This window comes from Pristiophorus japonicus, chromosome 15, assembly GCF_044704955.1.
Source record: "Pristiophorus japonicus isolate sPriJap1 chromosome 15, sPriJap1.hap1, whole genome shotgun sequence".
Lineage (NCBI taxonomy): Eukaryota > Metazoa > Chordata > Chondrichthyes > Pristiophoridae > Pristiophorus > Pristiophorus japonicus.
In genome coordinates, this window is record NC_091991.1 from 15,500,181 (window position 1) to 15,515,367 (window position 15,187).

A 15,187-nucleotide genomic window follows, 5' to 3' on the forward strand; every position below is an offset into this window, starting at 1 on the left:
AAAGTGCTGCTAAACATCAATAAAGCTACTTCTCAAAAGAAAAAAAAAAGTCATGTTCCTCCATAATTATAACCTAGAGGGAAAGCATTTCAAATCTGTTTCTAACTTCTCAACAGAGGAAAATAGAATGATCATAACAAACAATTATGCAATCTATTTTATACTTGCAACAACTTCTCAGTGCGTGGTTGCAAGTTTAACCTCCTTGCTAGGAGGTTATGGAGGCAACAGTTTACTAGCAGTATCATTGAAATCATCACAAAAACTGATCAACAGCCTCAAAAAAGCAGGTTATACAAAGTGCAGTGTACACTGACTTGTCATGAGCTCAGTTGCAGGTATACCCAACAGTCAGTCAATCACTTTTATTGCAGGGAAAAAAGCTAAAAGTACACAGAAGCACAGTTTTCACTGTGGTGAATATAGAAATTACAGAACACGGATATGAGTGAAGTCCTCAGCTTATTTTAAAGCAAGGTCCAGCGACCTAAACATCTTCACTCTCATGAAATTTAGATTTTTGATACTTTATTTGGTACACCGTCTGCAATTGAGCTACGGTAATACTACCTAGCAATCAAAAATAGTACGCGCGCAGTTAAATGTGGAAATGCGGAAGTTACTGTCCAAGTTGCCCTGCTGCTTCCGAAGCTTTGCTATCTCAGTATGTCACCAAGGCACCCGGGATTGAAATACAGGGAGCGGTGTGAAAATGCTGTACTTACGTGATAGATACCTAGCAAACTTGCCAGAAAAAGTTGGGGCTTGTCCATGCCAGTGTATGTGAATTTTTAATGGCGTGATAAGTCTTAATTACTGCCAAACAACATCTCTGACACGGAAAATGAAGGTTTACAAGTGTGGAGTCTCATTCCTTCAGATTTTAATTATTGTTGCAGATTTTAAAAAATTAAAATGTATTTTTTATAAAACTTTTTCTGTCTCTTATCTCTCTCTTAATCCAATCTTTCCTACCTTCTCTTTAATTTGCTTTCCGTACCTGATTTAACATTAAATTCACGAATCTAACTGACACTTCATGGTTTAGACTCTGCGCTGCTCATTAACGATTCTTCAAACTGATTGGTTAAGGAAATAAACAGTTGCTTGCCCTGTTCACACAGGTCCCAAATGCCCTGTAGAGGGTGCCACGCTTTTAAAAAATATATATAGTTGGCTAAAAGGAACTTCTAGTGCAAAAACCCATAAAAAGTCTGGGCAAGTGTAAGTGTTCGCATTGTCTGCAAAATCTGGCCCATTGTGTTCATTTGTGATCTGAAATCTTGTCCAACATGCACCTACAATCTCAACGTGCATTCAACATTCACAAGACAAAGTGGGCGAATTATCGCATCTATCAAATTCCATGGCCTTATGTAACCCAGAGACTAGGTTGAGGGTATGCTATCCATTTTAAGTAGCTGAAATCTATTTTATGTTTAAAGTTAGCTGCAGAAACAATAAGGGCAAATCAATATTGAAGCACAAACCTTAGAATGTCTTAAGGATGGTCACATCCAAGTATTAACCCATAGTTTCCATTCTTAGATCATCAATCTGCTGTACATTTCAAATGTTTTTAAAACATGAACACATACACAAGGATAAAAATTATTGTTAGAAATAACGGCAGATGGAACGCTTAAAGTGCTTATTTGGCATTGCTCTCTCTGCTATTTTAAGAGACATAAATCCATTTAAAATTAATGTGTAACATTCCTGTTAAAATAGCAAACAGAGGAATGTTATACATGTGCACTAATATTATCGTCAACAGTAATTTATAGACTGCACTGCTCTTATGACCCTGTCAAAAGGGTTTATTTTCTTGTACTGGAAATAAGTCATTGGGCCAGAAATTGTTGGGAAGCTGCATCAATAGTATGACATATTAATGTCGCTCACCATTATTAATTCGTAAAAATCCAGAATTTTGCAGCGTAAAAGAGATACACCTTGGGGGGCCGATAAAGGGATCAAATGAAGCTGAGCAGTTGCACTCCAGCAGGTAGTGAATTGTTCCAAGGAGGTTTTTTGAAATGTTTTTGTCTGGCTTGGCAGTGCCCTGTGCCAGTATTGCCATCCACACTCCTGGTAATGTCGGATGGCAACACTTTTCAGGATTCTAAACTTTTCCCAAACCAAGAGTCACCCATTCAAATCCAAATAAGATCGATTTTTTTCAGAAAATAACATTCTGAGCGGCAGTATATGAGTAATTGGAAACAATGGCATGTAGTAAGTGAAACATGCTCGAGAGAGAAATGGTGACTTTGAACCTATGGTTCCCTAAGCTCTCCACCATTGAGGTTTCCTCGTGTCATTTCTATGTCTGTTGTAGACTAATTGATAGAGATTGAATGCTCTGATTAGTCAACAACTTCTTTATCATTGTATCATGCAACAACCAAGCGGGTAGAAGACGAACTAGATGGACCTGGTCTTTTTCATCTAGCAATTCCTATGAAAACAACAACAACTTGTATTTATATAGCGCCTTTAATGTAGTAAAACTTTCCAAGGCACTTCACAGGAGTATTATGAGACAAAAAAATTGACACCGAGCCACATAAGGAGAAATTAGGGCAGATGACAAAAAGCTTGATCAAAGAAGTAGATTTTAAGGAGCGTCTTAAAGGAGGAAAGAGAGTTAGAGAGGCGGAGAGGTTTAGGCAGGGAATTCCAGAGCTTAGGGCCCAGGCGACAGAAGGCACCGCCACCAATGGTTGAGTGATTATAATCAGGGATGCTCAAGAGGGCAAAATTAGAGGAGTGCAGACATCTCGGGGGGGTTGTGGGGTTGAAGGAGATTACAGAGATAGGGAGGGGCGAGGGCATGGAGGGATTTGAAAACAAGGAGTGCAATGGCATACTCACTGGGTGTTCCACTGTTCCTGATGGGCTGGTTCTATACTTCATGGGTCAAGAATGTTTGTACATTGTGCACATCTATTCGGTCACTGATTCATTAATTTCTCGTGGATCAATAAAGCAATTTCCAGACACAATGGAGTTAAAATGTCCTCAAGGAGATAAGCCATTGGACATGGCATTCATGAGGTCCAAGATGCAGCAGTAACATTGCTACGCTGCCAATGGATCGAGGACCCAGCTATTTGCGGTGCAAATATAATGCGATGTCAATGGTGAGCAGAAAAGTCGTTGGCCACCAAACCTGCCATTGTAGCAATTTCTGGCCCATCACACTCATACATAAAAAGACAATTGTATGAACATTGTATCTGGTAGGAAAAGGTATGGAGGTCTAAATTTTGCATGGTCAGTGGAGCTTGAAATTTACTATAACTCTTATTGATCACTATTGCCACTCCTCACATTTCTCTATGGATGTTGACTGCTTGAATACAGATGGTGCAAGCTCTTTCCCTGGTTACTGCACGGTAACAAGAAGTACCACCACCAGTACATAAACTGACTCAAGTCAGCTTTCAAAACATAACTGGACACTACATCGCACCTACCAAGTGGCCAAAGAGCCACATCACAGCTGTAAAATCCAAAGTATGGGAATCTCAGTAAAGATATTTTTTTCAAAGGAACATAAAAGTCTTCACTATTCCAATCACACGCCCATTTTATTTCCAAACCATGGAAAGTACAGTGACAGGATGCTCAAATAATGTGACTGCAACTAGGCTTGAACAAAATAAACCTTCACAAAACAACCAGGAAGTTTCTTTGAGGAAGATAAAACCTGCAAATGAGCAGTTTATGACCTTGAAGAAAAACGTCCTCATTCAGTTCGTGTGCAACGAACAGAGGGAAAAGCTAATGTCTAATTGATTCTGACACCTTCAATCCTGTCTTCTAACTGATTTATTGCTGGTTTGAGGGTCAGTATCAAAAGCCAACTTTTCTTCTGAAATGTTAATGCGCTGACTCAGGTATTGACACGCTAATGGTCGGCATGTATGTTTTAATCATGATAGCATATTTATGAATGAATAAAGTTGTCAGCAAAGTTTATTGCTGCAAACAATGGGCCAAAAATTGCAGTCGAAGGCTTCTCGCGGGTGGATGCCGCTGACCAATTTTTTTTTAACGAAAGTACCTGGTGGTCCCGGAGGAATGAACACTTCGGGTCCCAAGCCTAGATGCGCAGCCCAGCACAGAGGCCCACGCAACCCAGGAGCGTAAGCGCTTCCTGGGATCATGTGGGCCTGGACCATCAATCACAATGTAGTATTCTCATTCATAGTAATGGGTGCTCCGAGCTCCCATTACTATCAATGAGAATACTCCGAAAAACAAAAATGAATGCACACATAAATAAAAATAGAAATTAACTTAAATTCAATGTTTTATAAAAAAAAATGTTGAAATTAAAAAAAATTATTAAGAGAGTGTTCAACATAAACTTGCCTTCATGGGCAGGATTTTTAATATAATAGGTAATACAGTGTCTCCTTCCTATCTTTTAAAACTCGAATGTTGGTAAAAGCAGGCCTTATGCTTGCTTTTAACAGGCATAAGAGTTTCAAGAACATTCGCTGGGCAAGAGTTGGGCAAATAGCGAAGGCCCTTCTCCTGAGGAGGTGTGCAATCTGTCCAAAGAAATTTTGACAGATCGCAAGTGCCGAGTTTAGGCGTCTGTGCTTCGCACGCCTAAACCTGGAACTTGTGGGGCCTCTTCGATTACGTGCGTATATCGTACGCAACCGGAGAGGCCGCAATTTACGGCCCAATATATAGACATATAGAAACATAGAAACATTAGAAAATAGGTGCAGGAGAAAGCCATTCGGCCCTTCGAGCCTACACCGCCATTCAATAAGATCATGGCTGATCATTCCCTCAGGACCCCTTTCCTGCTTTCTCTCCACACCCCTTGATCCCCTTAGCCGTAAGGGCCATATCTAACTCACTCTTGAATATATCCAATGAACTGGCATCAACAACTCTCTGCGGCAGAAAATTCCATAGGTTAACAACTCTCTGAGTGAAGAAGTTTCTCCTCATCTCAGTCCTAAATGGCCTACCCCTTATTCTAAGACTGTGTCTCCTGGTTCTGGACTTCCCCAACATCAGAAACATTCTTCCCACATCTAACCTGTCCAGTCCATCTGAATCTTATACGTTTCTATGAGATCCACTCTCACCCATCTAAACTTCAGTGAATAAAGATCTAGTTGATCCAGTCTCTCCTCATATGACAGTCCAGCCATCCCTGGAATCAGTCTGGTGAACCTTCGCTGCACTCCCTCAATAGCAAGAACGTCCTTCCTCAGATTAGGAGACCAAAACTGAACACAATATTCCAGGTGAGGCCTCACCAAGGCCCTGTACAACTGTAGTAAGACCTCCCTGCTCCTATACTATCCCCTAGCTATGAAGGCCAACATACCATTTGCCTTCTTCACCGCCTGTTGTACCTGCATGCCAATTTTCAATGACTGATGAACCAAGACACCCAGGTCTCGTTGCACCTCCCCTTTTCCTAATCTGCCACCATTCGGATAATATTCTATCTTCGTGTTTTTGCCCCCAGAGTGGATAACCTCATATTTATCCACATTATACTGCATCTGCCATGCATTTGCCCACTCACCTAACCTGTCCAAGTCACCCTGCAGCCTCTTAGCATCCTCCTCACAGCTCACACCGCCACCCAGTTTAATGTCATCTGCAAACTTGGAGATATTACACTCAATTCCTTCATCTAAATCGTTAATGTATATTGTAAAGAGCTGGGGTCCCAGCACTGAGCCCTGCAGTACTGCACTAGTCACTGCCTGCCATTCTGAAAAGGACCCGTTTATCCCGACTATCTGCTTCCTGCCAACCAGTTCTCTATCCACGTCAGTACATTACCACCAATACCACCCGCTTTGATTTTGCACACCAATCTCTTGTGCGGGACCTTGTCAAAAGCCTTTTGAAAGTCTAAATACACCACATCCACTGGTTCTCCCTTATCCACTCTGCTAGTTACATCCTCAAAAAATTCCAGAAGATTCGTCAAGCATGATGCTGACTTGGACTGATCCTGTCACTGCTTTCCAAATGCGCTGCTATTTCATCCTTAATGATTGATTCCAACAGTTTCCCTACTTCTGATGTCAGGCTAACCGGTCTATAATTACCGGTTTTCTCTCTCCCTCCCTTTTTAAAAAGTGTTACATTAGCTACCTTCCAGTCCATAGGAACTGATCCAGCGTCAATAGATTGCTGGAAGATGATCACCAATGCATCCACTATTTCTAGGGCCACTTCCTTAAGTACTCTGGGATGCAGACTATCAGGCCCCGGGGATTTATCGGCCTTCAATTCCATCAATTTCCCTAACACAATTTCCCGCCTAATAAGGATATCCTTCAGTTCCTCCTTCTCACTAGGCCCACTGTCCCCTGGTACATTTGGAAGGTTATTTGCGCCTTCCTTTGTGAAGACAGAACCAAAGTATTTGTTCAATTGGTCTGCCATTTCTTTCTTCCCCATTATAAATTCACCTGAATCCGACTGCAAGGGACCGACATTTGTCTTCACTAATCTTTTTCTCTTCACATATTTATAGAAGCTTTTTCAGTCATTTTTATGTTCCCTGCAAGCTTCCTCCCGTACTCTATTTTCCCCCTCTTAATTAAACCATTAGTCCACCTCTGTTGAATTCTAAATTTCTCCCAACCCTCAGGTTTGTTGCTTTTTCTAACCAATTTATATGCCTCTTCCTTGGTTTTAACACGATTCTTAATTTCCCTTGTTAGCCACGGTTGAGCCACCTTCCCCATTTTATTTTTACTCCAGACAGGAATGTACAATTGCTGAAGTTCATCCATGTGACCTTTAAATGTTTGCCATTGCTTCTCCACCGTCAACATGATTGCTAATTAGTCCCTTCTAATTACACAGCACCCAGTCTAGGATGGCCAGCTCTCTCGTTGGTTCCTCGACATATTGGTCTAGAAAACCATCCCTAATACACTCCAGGAAATCCTCCTCCACCGCATTGCTACCAATTTGGTTAGCCCAATCAATATGTAGATTAAAGTCGCCCATGATAACTGCTGTACCTTTATTGCACACATCCCTTATTTCTTGTTTGATGCTGTCCACAACCTCACTACGACTGTTTGGTGGTCTGTACACAACTCCCACTAGCGTTTTCTGCCCTTTGATATTCCGCAGCTCCACCCATACCGATTCTACATCATCCAGGCTAATGTCCCTCCTTACTATTGCATTAATTTCCTCTATAACCAGCAACGCCACCCCGCCTCCTTTTCCTCTCTGCCTATCCTTCCTAAATGTTGAATACCCCGAGATGTTGAGTTCCCAGCCTTGGTCACCCTGGAGCCATGTCTCCGTGATGCCAATTATATCATACCCGTTAACTGCTGTCTGCGCAGTTAATTCGTCCCCCTTATTCAGAATACTCCTCGCATTGAGGCACAGAGCCTTCAGGCTTGTCTTTTTAGAATTTTGCTGTAATATGGCCCTTTTTGTTTTTTGCCTTGAGTTTCTCTGCCTTCCACTTTTACTATTCTCCTTTTTATCTTTTGCTTCTGCCTCCATTTTATTTCCCTCTGTCTCCCTGCACAGGTTCCCATCCCCCTGCCATTTAGTTTAACTCCTCCCCAACAGCACTAGCAAACACTCCCCCTAGGACACTGGTTCCAGTCCTGCCCAGGTGCAGACCGTCAGGTTTGTACTGGTCCCACCTCCCCCAGAACCGGTTCCAATGTCCCAGGAATTTGAATCTCTCCCTTTTGCACCACTCCTCAAGCCATGCATTCATCTGAGCTATCCTGCGATTCCTACTCTGACTAGCACGTGGCACTGGTCGCAATCCTGAGATTACTACTTTTGAGGTCCTAGATTTTAATTTAGCTCCTAGCTCCCTAAATTCATCTCGTAGGAACTCATCCCATTTTTTTACCAATATCGTTGGTACCTATATGCACCACGACAACTGGCTGTTCACCCTCCCTTTTCAGAATGTCCTGCACCCGCTCCAAGGCATCCTTGACCCTTGCACCAGGGAGGCAACATTCCATCCTGGAGTCTCGGTTGCGGCCGCAGAAACGCCTATCTATTCCCCTTACAATCAAATCCACATAAGATTTGGAAATTGATAACTTTCCAGATGGGTGCATGAATGTGCAGATTACATTTTTCCCAACATTGTGTGCATTTGCCCAAACACTCACGTGTATAAACATCGCAAAATGTGTATCTATTTTGATCCTTCAAGCAGACACTACATAATATCAACACAAAAGCAAGATGCTGGAAATCTGAAATCAAAACAGAAAATGCTGGAAATACTCAGCAGGTCAGGCAGAATCTGTGGAGCGAGTTCATGTTTCAGGTCGATGACCCTTCGTCAGAACTGCAAAATATTAACTACTCCTAATATATTTTTCAGCAGGGATCATTAGATTGCAATCAGGAGCAGGATACCTGGTTGATTGTCCCCTTTCTCTCTCTCTCTCTCTCGGAGTCCAGAGGTGGTTGGACAATTGCAATAACACAACTGCCATTCGAGCAGAGATCAGTGAATTTTGTTGCAACTAAAAAGTGAGGGAATGACCAAGGCTAATGAATGTGATCATATACTTGTGGCAGTACAGGACACAGAACAGCGACAGACACAAAACTGCCCAATTTACCAGAAGCCCAATTGTTTAATTTGTGCAACAGTTCATAAAATCCAAAAGGTTCTTTATTTGATACTAAGTTAACTATACTAGCCAGAGGAAGACAAAAACACTATGTGTCAAGTGAAAAAACAGGCTGGCTAAAAATGGACAGGAAAGAGGAATGTGAAAAACAATTTAAATCAAAAATTCCATCATCCATCAAAAAAGTCCAAACACCAAAGAACCAAAGGCCTGAGTGCATGATCACTAATCATCACCATCCACTCCTTAAGAAAGACAAAGCCTGAATACTCCAGTAAGTATAAACAATTATTAAAAAGTCTCCGCACTTTGAAACATTTTTTGTAATGTTTATTTTTTTTGCTAAGATCAGTTACTGAAGTTATTAATCACATGACTAAAATCGTCCTCAAATTCGTTGGCGACTCAGGAACTGCAGAAACTATTCCGAACCTCTTTGAAATCTCTATTTCTGGCTGTTTAGTCCAACAACAACTTGAATTTATATAGTTGCTTTAATGTAGTAAAATGTCCTATGTCACTTCACAAGAGCGTTGTAAAGCAAAATTTAACACCGAGCTATATAAGGAGATATTAGGGCAGATGAGGTGTAGGTTTCAAAGAGCATCTTAAAAGGAGGAAAGAGAGGTACATACATCAGAATTAGGAACAGGAGTAGACCATCGAGCCCCTCGAGCCTGCTTCGCCATTCAACAAGATCATGGTTGATCTGGCCGTGGACTCAGCTCCACTTAGCCACCCGCTCCCCGTAACCCTTAATTCCCTTATTGGTTAAAAATCTATCTATCTGTGATTTGAATACATTCAATGAGCTAGCCTCAACTGCTTCCTTGGGCAGAGAATTCCACAGATTCACAACCCTCTGGGAGAAGAAATTCCTTTTCAACTCTGTTTTAAATTGGCTCCCCCGTATTTTGAGGCTGTGCCCCCTAGTTCTAGTCTCCCCGACCAGTGGAAACAACCTCTCTGCCTCTATCTTGTCTATCCCTTGCATGATTTTAAATGTTTCTATAAGATCACCCCTCATCCTTCTGAACTCCAACGAGTAAAGACCCAGTCTACTCAATCTATCATCATAAGGAATACCCCTCATCTCCAGAATCAGCCTAGTGAATCGACTCTGTACCCTCTCCAAAGCTAGTATATCCTTCCTTAAGTAAGGTGACCAAAACTGCACGCAGTACTCCAGGTGCAGCCTCACCGATACCCTGTACAGTTGCAGCAGGACCTCCCTGCTTTTGTACTCCATCCCTCTCGCAATGAAGGCCAACATTCCATTCGCCTTCCTGATTACCTGCTGCACATGCAAACTAACTTTTTGGGATTCATGCACAAGGACCCCCAGGTCCCTCTGCACCTCAGCATGTTGTAATTTCTCCCCATTCAAATAATATTCCCTTTTACTTTTTTTTTCCCCCCCAAGGTGGATGACCTCACATTTTCCGATATTGTATTCCATCTGCCAAACCTTAGCCCATTCGCTTAACCTATCTAAATCGCTTTGCAGCCTCTCTGTGTCCTCTACACAACCCGCTTTCCCACTTTGTGTCATCTGCAAATTTTGTTACACTGCACTCTGTCCCCTCTTCCAGGTCATCTATGTATATTGTAAACAGTTGTGGTCCCAGCACCAATCCCTGTGGCACACCACTAACCACCGATTTCCAACCCGAAAAGGACCTATTTATCCCGACACTCTGCTTTCTGTTAGCCAGCCAATTCTCTATCCATGCCAATGCATTTCCATTGACTCTGCGTACCTTTATCTTCTGCAGTAACCTTTTGTGTGGCACCTTATCGAATGCCTTTTGAAAATCTAAATACACCACATCCATCAGTACACCTCTATCCACCATGCTCATTATATCCTCAAAGAATTCCAGTAAATTAGTTAAACATGATTTCCCCTTCATAAATCCATGCTGCGTCTGCTTGATTGCACTATTCCTATCTAGATGTCCCGCTATTTCTTCCTTAATGATAGTTTCAAGCATTTTCCCCACTACAGATGTTAAACTAACCAGCCTATAGTTACCTGCCTTTTGGCTGCCCCCTTTTTTAAACAGAGGCATTACATTAGCTGCTTTCCAATCCGCTGGTACCTCCCCAGAGTCCAGAGAATTTTGGTAGATTATAACGAATGCATCTGCTATAACTTCCGCCATCTCTTTTAATACCCTGGGATGCATTTCATCAGGACCAGGGGACTTTTCTACCTTGAGTCCCATTAGCCTGAACAGCACTACCCCCCCAGTGATAGTGATTGTCTCAAGGTCCTCCCTTCCCACATTCCTGTGACCAGCAATTTTTGGCATGGTTTTTGTGTCTTCCACTGTGAAGACCGAAGCAAAATAATTGTTTAAGGTCTCAGCCATTTCCACATTTTCCATTATTAAATCCCCCTTCTCATCTTCTAAGGGACCAACATTTACTTTAGTCACTCTTTTCCGTTTTATATATCTGTAAAAGCTTTTACTATCCTTTTTTATGTTTTGCGCAAGTTTACCTTCGTAATCTATCTTTCCTTTCTTTATTGCTTTCTTCGTCATTCTTTGCTGTCGTTTAAAATTTTCCCAATCTTCTATTTTCCCATTCACCTTGGCCACCTTATACGCATTGGTCTTTGATTTGATACTCTCCTTTATTTCCTTGGTTATCCACGGCTGGTTATCCCTTCTCTTACCGCCCTTTTTCACTGGAATATATTTTTGTTGAGCACGATGAAAGAGCTCCTTAAAAGTACTCCACTGTTCCTCAATTGTGCCACCGTTTAGTCTGTGTTTCCAGTCTACTTTCGTCAATTCTGCCCTCATCCCACTTTAGTCCCCTTTGTTTAAGCATAGTACGCTCGTTTGAGACACTACTTCCTCATCCTCAATCTGTGTTACAAATTCAACCATACTGTGATCACTCATTCTGAGAGGATCTTTTACTAGGAGATCGTTTATTATTTCTGTCTCATTACACAGGACCAGAACTAAGATAGCATGCTCCCTTGTAGGTTCTGTAACATACTGTTCTAAGAAACAATCCCGTATGCATTCTATGAATTCCTTCTCCAAGCTACCCCGTGCGATTTGATTTGACCAATCGATATGTAGGTTAAAATCCCCCATGATTACTACCGTTCCTTTTTCACATGCCTCCATTATTCCCTTGATTATTGCCCGCCCCACTGTGAAGTTATTATTTGGGAGCCTATAAACTACGCCCAGCAGTGACTTTTCCCCCTTACTATCTTTAATCTCCACCCACAATGATTCAACATTTTGTTCATTAGAGCCAATATCGTCTCTCACAACTGCCCTCATATCATCCTTTATTAACAGAGCTACCCCACCTCCTTTCCATTTTTGTCTATCTTTCCGAATCATCAGATACCCCTGTATGTTTAATTCTCAGTCTTGGCCAACCTGCAACCATGTTTCTGTAATGGCCACCAAATCATACCCATTTGTAACTCATTTACTTTATTTTGAATACTGCGTGCGTTTAGGTAGAGTGTTTTAATACTAGTTTTTAAACCATGATTTTTAGTTTTGACCCCTCCTGCAGCCACTTTACATTCAGTGGCCCTTTTTGTTTCTTGCCTTCGGTTTCTCTGCCCTCCACTTTTACTCATCTCCTTTTGCTTTTGTCTTCTTTTTGTTTTCCTCTGTCTCCCTGCATTGGTTCCCATCCCCCTGCCATATTAGTTTAACTCCTCCCCAACAGCACTTGCAAACATTTTCCCTAAGACATTGGTTCCGGTCCTGCCCAGGTGCAGACCGTCCAGTTTGTACTGGTCCCACCTCCCCCAGAACCGGTTCCAATGCACCAGGAATTTGAATCCCTCCCTGCTGCACCACTGCTCAAGCCACGTATTCATCTGAGCTAACCTACGATTCCTACTCTGACTAGCACATGGCATTGGTAGCAATCCTGAGATTACTACTTTTGAGGTTCCACATTTTAATTTAGCTCCTAGCTCCTTAAATTCGTCTTGTAAGACCTCATCCTTTTTTTTAACCTATATCGTTGGTACCAATTTGCACCATGACAACTGGCTGTTCACCCTCCCTTTTCAGAATGTCCTGCACCCACTCCGAGACATCCTTGACCCTTCACCAGGGAGGCAACATACCATCGTGGAGTCTCGGTTGCAGCTGCAGAAACGCCTATCTATTCTCCTTACAATCGAATCCCCTATCACTATCGCTCTCCCACTCTTTTTCCTGCCCTCCTGTGCAGCAGAGCCAGCCACGGTGCCATGAACTTGGCTGCTGCTGCCCTCCCCTGATGAGTCATCCCCCTCAACAGTACTCAGAATGGTGTATCTGTTTTGCAGGGGGATGACCGCAGGGGACCCCTGCACTACCTTCCTTGCACTGCTCTTCCTGCTGGTCTTCCATTCCCTAGCTGGCTGTGGACCCTTCACCTGCGGTAAGACCAACTCACTAAACGTGCTATTCACGTCATTCACGTCATTCTCAGCATCTCAAAATCCGAACACTGGCCTGGATTTGCATTAATAATAACAATGAGGCTAAAAACGCTAACCATTATTATGAAGTAAATCGGAGAGCAACTTCTGGCATCCGCACATATGCACTTAAACAAAGAAATCCAGAAGTTGTCAGTGATAACCCACTCCTCCACAGGCTGTGCTATTATAGTCCTCGCCAATAAACTCGGCATTGAAAGACATGCAATGGTATGAACTTTAGTTCCACACTAAAAAAGCCATAAAACATTGCGGCTGGTGCATTCAGGAGTAAATGAATTTTTAACAGTGTGACAATAACATGATTACTGCCAAACAATCTCTCTGGCACTGAAAATGTAATTTTACAAGTGTGCAGTCTCATTCACTTGAAGTTAATTAGTTTTGGAGATTTAAAAAAAAATTAAAACTATAATTGTTAAACTTTTTTTGTCTCTCTCTCTCCCTCCCTCTCTCTCTTAATCCCATCTGTATTTCCGAATCTTTATTTTGCTTTCTGTACATATTAAAATGTAATTAATGAACCAGAGTTTGTGGTCACTGGTAAACTGATGCTAATCTCTAATCTCGAGGAAAGCTGCCTGCAAATATCTAGCGAATTCTGTGACATGGATTTCACCTTTCCCAATGTTAATTTCATTCTTGCATCATCTACAGGGGATCTCCAGCATCTAGCAACAGTGATGTGATATCATGCTGGCTCAGCAGCCAATCACAATGAAAAATTCTCACAGACACCAAACCATCAAATAAAAAGCACTGATTATCCTTCACTTTTTAATCATTTTCCAGAGAGTGAAATAAAAATTGGTACATACACATAGGATTAAGGTAGAAGCTGAAATATCATAAACATACATGAAAAAAATATATTATTTTAATAATCTATGGAAATGTTTTATCATGGAGAAATTTGGCATTCCACAAATACAAAATTAATGTTTCAGTGCGATCGAGGTTGTTCAGCAGTAATTATGATTCAGTACAGCATTAAAAACCCAGTTACACAACAAAGCTTAACTTTTTGGGGGGGTTTTACAGTGAGATTAATGAGTAAAAAGTGGAAGTTCATATCAATTCAAGTGATTTTGTAAGATTTTCAACTGTGAGGACTTCAAAAGAGCACCCTGTGAAGGAGCAGGGAATCAGAGACAGCAACCTCTGCATTTCCACATTTAACTGTGCCTGTGTGGATGCCAGAAGTTGCTTTCAATTTCATAGAGTAAGGACAGGGAATTCTGACAGTTTTGCTGTCATACATTTGCAAATTCAAGGCCATTATTTTCTGCTTTAGACTTCCTGATTTAGTGCAGGAAATTCAGTATCGCTCGCTTTGAGGTGGTGATATCACCTGAGCGCTAATTTTTGCGCCGGGCGATGTTTACCGCCTCCAACCGGGATATTCACTATTAGCACCCCAAGAGGGGAGTGGAGCACTAAGGAAAGCATTGCACACTACTCTTAGGATGCTAATGGGTGGTGCAAACCACTACATTTTGGCCCCTGCGTGTTGCAGTGAGGATTTTTCAATCTGTTTAGTTAAAGAGCCTCGCTGTTTCTTTACCTGCTCAGAGATGACACAGTTGCCCTGTAGAGGATGCCACGCTGGATCTGGTGCCAGATCACATCAAGTCTCCACTCTAAAGTCTGCAAAAACCTTGTGGGCAGTTTTCAGCGAGGTGAATGGCTAGCTCTTTTCCTTCGCTGCTGACCACAAAATCCAGGCCAATATGTGGCCAATGGCAATTTCTCAAATAGTATGCAATCCAGTTTGAATCATTCAACTATTACCAAATCAAAGTTGACCATTTCCTAAATGCACATATTGTTAACATTCTAATAATTTAATTTGACCAGGGACATTGTAATAAAAGAACAAATGGTTCTCCGAAGTCATAGCTCATGGATTTACATGGATCAGGCTATTGCCTCTCTCCCCACTGCTGCTGTTGATTGCTGATTATTTGGCAATCTGCAGAAGTCAGGTGAGTGCTCACATCAGTATCTGTGCATCTTGGATGCTTTTGGGTGAGGCAGAAAAATGCAACTGTTGCCAACCATG

General features: G+C 41.9%; 1 protein-coding gene across 1 annotated transcript in view; it reads right to left on the minus strand.

The window, feature by feature from the left end:
* The window catches only part of lin7a (lin-7 homolog A (C. elegans)), a 104,825-nt gene that overhangs the window by 81,310 nt on the left and 8,328 nt on the right, over positions 1-15,187 (minus strand). The window lies entirely within an intron of this gene.